The sequence below is a fragment of the Pituophis catenifer genome, unplaced genomic scaffold (genome assembly GCF_029215685.1).
Source record: "Pituophis catenifer annectens isolate HBS135680 unplaced genomic scaffold, rPitCat1.0.hap2 SCAF_2, whole genome shotgun sequence".
In the NCBI taxonomy this organism is placed as follows: Eukaryota; Metazoa; Chordata; class Lepidosauria; order Squamata; family Colubridae; genus Pituophis; species Pituophis catenifer.
The window spans coordinates 84402843-84412957 of record NW_027256882.1 but is presented as its reverse complement, the minus strand read 5'-3'; positions in this window follow the sequence as shown (position 1 = coordinate 84412957).

Below are 10115 nucleotides of genomic sequence, written 5' to 3'. Positions count from 1 at the left end.
GCATTTGTCATGCTTCCCTTTGGGTTTTATATCCTGTCTGTCTGGATAGGATTGACAGTGAATGTCCTTATCTTTAGTTATTTCATCTAAAATTATCTGTTTCTGTCAGCTCCTCTAAATCTCATCAGTGTTTTCTTCTTGACTGAGTTTTCATAGGTGAGTTTAAGTAAGTCTCCTCTGAAAATGGAGCATACTACTTGCTTCATTTTTCCTTCACTGCCAGGGTCTCTTCTAACTTTATAAGGATTCTCATAAAAGCTACTGCCTCCTCACAGTGAAAGACCTTTTTGTTAAAGATATCTTACATCTACATCCCATTTGTGTTCTAAAGACTGGCTTCTATTTTTATCTATCACCTAAAATCTTTCTCTTTATACGGCTACTTTACAACATCAGTGACATCTAGGCTAGATGTTAAAACTGGAGATATCTTCTATTAATTGAACCAATAAATACTTGCTTTTGCTATTTTTTAGCTTGAAGTCTGATAATGACTCTAGCTACTTTATTCTGCTTCTGTTGTTGCAGTGCAGTATCTCCAACTATTAGGTACTCATATATTAGCAAGTCAATATCAGTATCGTAATTACTTTGCATGCCAGATTTTTCATAGTATTAACAGTAACTTTCTGCTTCTGACTGTAGATCTACATCTAAACTTCAACAAATGAGACTTCTTTAGTTTGTCCAAGATGGTGATGATAGACTTTAGATCAATACTATCTAGGTGAGGCCTTCTGCTTTCTATTGATTTCTATGAGTATTCATATTTCAGCTGCATTTTCTGTCCTTCTGTCCTTCATGAGCAACTATTTCTGGATTAATTTTTCTCTGCTTGACACATGCTTAAATTAAGCTTGTGGCTATCTGTGTGAATAGTTTTGTCTACATTTCCCTTCCCACTTAGAGTTAAAGATGTTAATTATTCATGATTGGCAGCTTCTCAAGTTAGCAGAGCATTTTCTTTCTTGTTCTTCCTTCAAAATATGATCCCATGATGGATGATCTCTTTGTGGTCTTTGGACCACTCTTGAATACTTCAGTGGTCTTCTATTCACTCTGGAATATTTTGATTAATTCTAGAGCAAACAAACTTCTGGTAACTCCAAAACACTTCAGTCTAACATGATTCATCACCCGTCTCATTTCATCAGCCAGTATTAACTTCCTGTCTCCCCTTTATGAGAACTGTTGTATGAAAATGTGAAACCTATTACTTTCCTAAGTAGTTTATCAAAGAACCAGAACAGTGTGGTCATACGATAGAATGGCAGTGTTCAGTTGCTACATAATTTCAGTTTTCAAGCGCCATCTTTCTTTTAAATAAAGAATTGTCTTTGAATAAAAATAACACAGTTTATTGTATTATATTACTGTTTAATCTGAAGGACAGAACATCCTGATTACAAATATATGAGATGTTAATTAATTCTAGTTTTAGGTTCATCACTGTAAAAGCATTGTTTTTATATCCAGTTTACTGACTATTGTATTTGGAATTTTTAAATTAATCAGGAACTGGGGATTGAGAATAAAGAATTTACTTCAGCCTTGACTTATGATAAGCTTTGCTATAGAATAACAATAAACTTCTCAGTGAGGGAGTGAGGAAGAGCCTCAGTGGACCCTGCTAGAGCTTGGATAATTTGGGGAGTGCTAAACATGGTTTCCATTCTTTTTCATTTTTCTGCCATTCTCTTATGACCCCACAGATTGCTGGCAGAGGAAGAGGACACAATTTATTAAGAGATTTTAGCTTGCAAATTATAGAGAACTTCCTGCCCTTTCCTTCCATCCTCCTCCAGGGCTTTAGTTTTTGCTTTCATCCTTTCAGATCTTTTCTTTTTCCTGGTTCCCCTTCTTCAATTGCTCCAGCTATTTCCTTTTCACCACCATGAAATTAGGCTGAAGGCTGTATACAGCCCTCAGTTGCAGGTTGCACACTTTAGTGTTTTTCCTCTTGCTCTTCTCTCAACTTTCCAGTCAGTAATATTGCAAAACATTCAAAACTTCTTGGGGTTGGCTCCACTGCTTTCTGTTATCTTATGATAAGTCGATCTTCAGAACAATATTTGGTTTTTTCCCCCTATTTATATGCAAGCCCTACATTACATTTTGCTACTTTTTAACAAAAATGTGGGGGGGACCCCAGGAAAAAAAAATACCTGATACTATATCTGTTTTGTTATGGCAAGGACCACGTGGGCATCTCTCTCCCCCTCCCCGCGCCTCTTTTCTTGGTACAATAGCGGTGTTGAAGGTAGCTGAGGACGAACAAGCAGACCGAAGTTGCTTGATTTGACTTGCTAAGAGCTCTGACAGGACAAGAAGATAAGACGCTGGGATTTAACTCCCCCTGCTTCTTTCTAGGCCTGGACTGTCTCGGGTTCTGTTTTAACCATTGAGGGATAACCGCCCCCTCCCTCGCCCGCCCGCCCCCATCTTTGTCCCGAATGAGTTCCTTCTGCGGGTCCTCCAACCCTTCGTTTTTTTTTTCCTTTTCGCCTCCTTTCTGTCTACTGTGCCAACTCTCTCCCAAGGGATGTGGGAACCTTTGTACGCTCTCGGAACCTTTGCTGTCGGTGTGCCTGTTGCTGCCCGGGGAAATCCTCCAAGTAGCTCCGACTAAGGGGACGTATTACCGTTGCGTACCCCAAGCGGAGGGATTGAGGAGCGACGAGAAGGAGGAGGAGGTGGTGGTGGAGGAGGAGGCGGTGACGGCGACAACGACGAGCGTTAAACGGGGGGCCGGCGCGCACCAGGAGCGCGCGCGGAGCGCCTCAGCGCCCCCTCCCCCTCGGGCTCCCTCAGCGGCCCTGGCCCGCAGCCCCGCTAGGAGGTGAGACTAGCCCGGACTCTGGCTGGAGTCGCCAAGAGGGATGGATGGATGAGAGGAGGAAGAGATCGCGCACCAATGGAGGCGCCGGGGGAGCGGATGGGCCCAGGGGGTGGGTGGGAGGCAGAGAATGGGAAGCCCTCCGCCCCCGCCTCCCCGTGGCGCCAGAGAAAGAAGGCCAGGCATCGCATCGCGGTCGCCCTGAGAATGCATGGCCGCTGCATTGCTTCAGCCAGGCTTTGGCGTGGACACCCTGGGACGGAAAGGCCGGCACGGGGAGGTGTGGGCAAGGGGATCGGGGATCGAGAGTCTCTCTCTCTCTCTCGCCGGCGGGCGGGCGGGCAAGCGGGCGTGTGGGAGGAAGCTGGATGAAACTAGTGTACAGGAAGAGCGTTCCCAGTGAATAAAGGCGCGGGATTCCTTCTCTTTAACGTTTTGCTGCCTTGAAGGCTGGGAGACTTTTAAGGGTCCTGAGGGGGAAGCGGAGCAGAGATGCGAATAAGGTTATAAAGCTTAAGTTGCTGAGTGATCGATCGTTTGTCCTTCCGAGGGGATAGGGCTATATTGCTGCAGAGAATACAAGGGTTCCTTGCCTTGTGCGGTGGCTGCTTCGAAATACTACCCGACTCTTTCGATCGTTTTAAAAAGACTAAAATATTACAAAGTTTAATATTGAAGGTGCCAAAGTAGCACAACAATTAATTTAGACGCGCACTGTGGAAAGACTTTGGGCATAATGGTATAACTTTAGATTTGGCTGCCTGCTTTCCATTTTAATCAGTCTTGTGATAACATTTTGAAAACTTCAAAGTGAGAACACCTGGTAGTTGCTGTTTTATGTCGGTTCTGTTTAACTCACCGAATGTAACTTGCTTAAATTATAAAGGCTTTTATTTTATTTTTATGTGTAGGTAAACAAAAGTTAATATTTTATATTTTATGTTAACATATATATATCTAGGTCAATATATATATATATATATGTAGGTCTTTGGTTATTCGGGTCTTCTCCCGCGTAAAATTGGAGGTGTCTTGGCAACGTTTGGACGAAGTCTCATTCGTTATCTTCAGGCTGGTGTTCTCGGCTTCGTGCTTCTCGGAGCAATATATATATATATATATATATATATATATATATATATATATATATATATATATATATATATAAATTAGAATTACTCTTACTACTGAGTATTAAAGTGAAATAGACACTTCAGATGGTTAAAGTTGCATTTATTGGGCCTCCCTGGGTTGCATTTGACACAGAGAATCAGAGTTTGAAAAATTAGAAAATATGAATTAGGATAATTATGTCACATATTAAATGAAGTTATTGTAGAAAAATGTGATGATACATTGTATATTTAACTGTGCCTACTGAGGGAACAGAATCTGTCTGGAACAGATTTACCCCCAGTACACTGGTGCATCTGTTCTGGAGGATTGGATAAGAGACAGATTTTTGAAAAATGTGGTTGAAGAGAAGATCGTAATGAATTGGGCTATCGTTAAAGACTACTTGCAAGCTATAACGGGTGCAGAATGTAGTTTTTGTTTTTTGAGTTGAATTCAAGGTGCTGATGATCTATAAAGTTCTTCATGGCTTAGGATCTGGATACTTGTGAGACTACCTCTCCCTCATGGTTCCTCCCAGTCTATGAGATCTGACAGGGTCTTGTCAATAAAGAAGTGTCATTGATGAGGTCAAGGAGTAATGCCTTCTCTGTTGCTATGGCTGCCCTTTGGGATAGCATGCCCCTTCTCTCCCCAACCTGTCCATAGAGCTCCAATTATGTTGCCCTTTAGGACGGTCTTAAAAACCTGGCTGTTCCTCCAGCATTGGGCTGGGATGATTTGTGAACTCACAGGGTATTATGTATTTGTATCGTTGTCTTCTGTGAAGTGGGGAGACTCAATTATAGTGGTGGTAGATGTGCTGTTGAAAGGTCTGAAGGATCAGGTGGCAGATATATCCTCCTGGAGAAAATCTATCTATGTGGTCAGTAAAAGTTAACACTACGTAATGACATGTAATCAATCATACTGTCAAGCCATTCTCCTGGCATGTCTGTTTTATTATCCTGACTCCTTACAATTTATTGTCTTGGTTTTGTTTTAATCTTCTTTGTTAGAAGCTTTGAATCAGTTGGCAATTGGGTGGCACCAGAAATTGAATTAATAAAGATTTTTTAATGCCATGACCAGAAAACTGAAGGACAATAGCATGATAGAAAGCAAAACTTGAAAAAAGGGAAGAGAGAAGCTTGATAGCCAAATGTTTGTACAGAGACTGATTGATTATGTGCCATCAAGTCATTTTTTACTTTTAGAGACTACATACATAGATTTTTTTTTCCAGATGATCTATCCTAACGTGTTATTTCAGGACTCCCAAGAGCGCACTGATCACCACTATAACTGGGTTCATCCACTGTGCTGCTGGCTGTATTTTTCTTCTTTTTCCTTCTACCTTTCCCAGCATTAAAACCTTCTCCAGAGCATCTTCGTATAATGTGAGTGAAGTAGGAAAATTAGAGCCTGGTAAATTATGCCTCATGTGAGAACTGTGGGCTGATTTGTCAAGAGATGTTTTATATTCTAGGGAAGGGAAAAGTATATAATTGGCTTGTGTTTCTTTCATTTTTCATTTTTATCCGAAATACAGTTTTTGCATCTTGTATATGGATTTTTAGTACATTAATAGCTTTTTTAAAATTTTCCTGGAGAGCGTGAAAATTCTAATTTGAATAAGACAGAAATGTAGAGAAATGGGAAATAGGAGAAATGAATGTCGTTATATCTTGTACAGGAGCATGTCAGAAGTTGTTCAGAGAAGTTTGAGTTTAATAAGGCTTGACTAGGGAAAAAACGTAATACATCACGTGACTGCAACGTAACGTGGTGAGTTTGACACCCATGTTTTAGAGCATCTTGAACTTCTGGAAGAAAGGCAGGATATCAGACATATTCAGTAGCATATTCTTCTATTTTTGTTGGTTATAACTTATAGGCTAGTTGTTTCAATTCTGTTAGTGAGTCTGAGTTTTCCTGGGTCTTCATTTACGTGCTTCAGCCAGGTTTTCTCTGAAGCTTATCATTTTACTTTCCAAATCAAGAGGTGTGATTATGAAAGCAATCAATAAGGAAGTTGTATGTGAACCCATCTACCATGATTTGAAAACTTAAGTTTATTTTTTCCCCTTAGGATAGGTTTAATATTCTAAGTAAGCAAAACAAGTAAGCTACATTGTGGATTTACATTACATGTAAACCAGGTCAGCAAAGTGAATGTTCAGAATAATTAAGAGGACAGCTGAGTTTAAATTATTAATTTATGAAACAGAAATGGAAAGGAAATGTGGGAGTGTCATCCATGTGTCATATGAAATATTGGAACAGTTGTAAATCTGTATTTTGCATGCATATATGAATAATCTTATTTTTCCTAAATGCTTTTAAAAGGTTTTTATTTGTATTTACCAATGTCCATGAAGCTTTACAAAATAAAAGCCATCTCAGCAGATAATAACATGCAGCGGAACCTTCTAACTTGAAAAGTAAACATATTCATCTCTAATGAATACTTGAATGGGCGACCACTTGAAAATTCTAAGGTTTTTCTGTAGTTTGAAAGATGGAAAAAATCCAACCCCAAAGAAGAATCAGTCACCAGTCTGATTCTTTATATTTTGATAAAAATACTTTCACCAAGATTAGCTGTCGGCAGCTATTTCTTTAGTTCTAAAGTTTAAGACACTTTTATTTATGTCTTCTGGTTGCTTCTTTTTTGACTGCCTTCAATTTTTCCTAGTATCAGGGGCTTCTTCACTAATATTTGCCTTTGTTTTATGTGTCTTAAACTTTAGTTTTCTTATTAGTATCTCAGGGATACATAACAAGGGAAAGGTCTGGTGTTACTTCACCTAAAATTGAATAATTTCTTCTGATCCAAGGTATTCTCCAGTTTTCCCCAGCACTGTAATTTAAAGGCATTAATTTATTTAGCTTTTCCAATGGTCCAGCCATCTGAACCATGTGTTATAGGTGGGAAGACCATAGTCTTTAGAGTGTCAACATTGGTTGTTTATTGTTATTTTACAGTTTATTTTCAAAACCTGTCAAAAGTCTTTTTTTCCAAATAGCAGATGTCTCTTTTATTTCATGGCTGCATGTCATAATTATTTGATTGTAGGTAAGAAATATAGAAAATGCAGAGTTCCTGTTGCTTGTGACAACCAAGTGATATCTGAAATTTTGCAACTGTGATCTGGTTGCCCTAGCAGGAATCTAATCTGCAATGTAGAATTAGGGTCAATTGCATATTTTTAGAATGTTATTTTTTGAGCAATCCCCTAACATGAATAACAGTGAATTCTACTGTCCTCATTGCAAGTAACAATAAGCTTCAGTTGATGGTGTTATTTCTGTAATTTATATATGCTGGCCAACACAATACTTATTAAGGCTCTTGTTAAAGAGTTGTATTAGTTTAACTTTGGATTTGTACTAGGGGTGAAATGCTACCGGTTTGGACCGGTTCGGGAGAACCGGTAGCAATGATTGCCATCAGTTTGCCGAACCTGTAGTAATAATCCCCGCCCCTGCCCGCCTGGTCACCACTTCTGGCTTGCTCTGGGCGCTTCCAGCTCGCTCTGGGTGCTTCTGGCCCACCCACCCCACCCCCAAACTATATAAGGAGGCTCAGCCGTGGCAGTGCTTCCCGCCTGTGAAGAAGCAAAGCAAGAGGCACAGAAGCCACCAGTGACCAGCCAGGCAGCAGGCCCCCCCGCAAGGTGAAAGGGCCAGGCCCAGCCGTGCTACCGCAGAGCCCATGGCACTTTCCCTTTGGCCTGGGCAGCGGCATTTACCCAGGCAGGCCAATGCGGGTAGTCCTTTATTTTGGCAAAGACCAAGTCGCTGAACTTGTAGTTGCGTGGCCAACCAGAGCGGGACATGGCGTGGGTGGAGAGGCTGATGCAGCCCCCGTTGAGGCCGCCCTGCCCGAGCGATCGCCATGTCTTCCCAGCAACAGGCGCGACAGGGCTGCCTTGCCCGCTGCCTCCGTGCGCTTGGAGCTTGGCTACTCCTGCTCCGAAATAAAAGCGAACAGCGGCAGAGGGAGGGAGGGCCCTTCTAAGTGCAGTGCATGGAGGTGGCAGGCAAGGCTGGGAAGGCACGGTGATCGCTTGGCCAGGACAGCCTCACCCTTCGCTTTCTTCCTTCTCCTGCCACAAAATGAAAGTGAATGGTGGCGGCGGTGCTTCAGGAGGGCACCGCATATGCAGCACGGTCCAGGACATAAACTTGCCCTCCTGGAGCATCACCTCAGCGGTGGCGCCCCTCTCAGCCCCTCTTAGCCGCTGTATCTCCACCAAGGGCCGCCCACCATCAGCCTTACCAATGCGCTGGCTCTGTTGGGATGATGGGCATGCTGAATACGCCGGCGGAGGATCTAGAAGGTAAGGCCGATGTTGATGGTGGGGGGGGGAGAATGAGACCCGCTGCGCTCGCTCCTCAAAGGGACATGGCTTGCTCGCCTTTTGGGTCTGGCGCACTCGGCTTCTACGTGGCCTTTGGACGACTGCCGCCCACTTGCCTTCCCCACTGCCTGCATCCAGGCCATGATGGGGGACGTGCCACTTCTGGGCTGGGCTGCCTGCTGTCCCAGAGCATCTTCTTCCTTCTCCCGCAGCAGCTGCTGGAGCCAAGACTGCTGGTCTGCTGGGGTGTGCATGGGCAGCCCCGGGAGGGCGGGCAGATGTAAGGCCGATGCTGGCGATCAGGAAGGGAGACCTGTTGTACTCGGCCGAAGAGCTGCCTTGGGAGAACATGGCGAGGCTCGTTCGCCTTTTGGACCTGGCACACTCAGCTTCCACAGGGTCTTTGGGCAATTGCCGCCCACTTGCCTTCCCCTCCGTCTCATGTCCCGCCGCCTGCATCCAGCCAATGACGGGGGATCCGCCTGGTGTGCCCCACCCCGCTACTCCCCCCTGACTTCACCCCCAGCCGGCACACAGCTACAGGTGCACCTCGTCCGGGCTAGCAAGCCTTAATTAATCCTGTGCTGCCTTGGCTATCGAGCCCTGATTACTCCTGGGCAAGCCCTGTGTAATCCTGGGTAGCCTGGGTGGCAATGTTGCTCCTGATGAGGCTTGGGTCCTCTGCGCAGGCGTGGAAGCAGCTGGTGCCGGCATGAGTGCCTGCTGTTTCCTGTCCACCTCTCAGCTGAGAGGCGGTAGCAGGTCAGCAGCGACGAGGAGATCTGAGGTCACGGCAGTGGTCCCGGAAGCAGCAAGCAGGAGAGGGAGCCACCAGTGAGCGACAAGATGCAGAGCTAGCAAGTGGAGGCAGGGTGAGGCTTCTCGGGCAGCTGGAATGTGGGGCAGTTGGGTCCGTTGGCTGCCGTACCCACCAGAATGACCGCCCCGGCGCAGCGGGGCTGACGAGAGAGAGAAAAAAGAAAGAAAGGAAAGAGGAGAGAGAGAGAGAAGAAAGAAAGAGAAAGGAAGGAAGGAAGGGAGAGAGAGAGAAGAGTGACGTGAGTGATGTCATGTTGGCCCCATCCATCCAGTCACCTGACCGCCAAGCCAAGCCCACCAAGCCACGCCCACAGAACCGGTGGCAAAAAATTTTAGATTTCACCCCTGATTTATACATTATACTTAACTAGAAATTAACCTTTAGAAATTCGATTTTCTGTTTTTTTTTTCTTTTTTGAAAAACTGGACAATGCTGAAGACCTGAATTTGCTTAGAGTATTTCCTGTCAATATGATTTCTCTTAATTCTGACAGGAAGCACTGGTAATGCATACAAAGTATATGATTTATAACTCTGGTGGATCCTAATTTGAAGTAAATCCTCCGTAATCCTTCTATGTTAGCATGTCCTTCATTGAAGCATGCCTTTTTACCAGTTGGCTATACATTGGCCTATTTTCTTTTCAGGGGCTGGAAGTATCTATTACCAGACAAGTATAATCATTGATTATCGTTTTATCAAATATAATCTTATATAACTTTGTAAATACGTTAAGAATGCTTCTTTATTTATCCCTGGAGTAGTACTACCCTAGAGTAGTACAGACAAGAAGGAATTGATTGTACATCATATATTAAATCATTGAGAATCTACTATCTATAGTAGTTTGTACAAAAGAGGGAATTTTGATAAATAAGCTTGTTACAATCTTTTCTATTACAGCATTATAATATGACAGTTTGAAATTGTTGAGCCTGAAACATAGCTATCTGCTAGTCTTTTTGAGTTATGCTTCATTT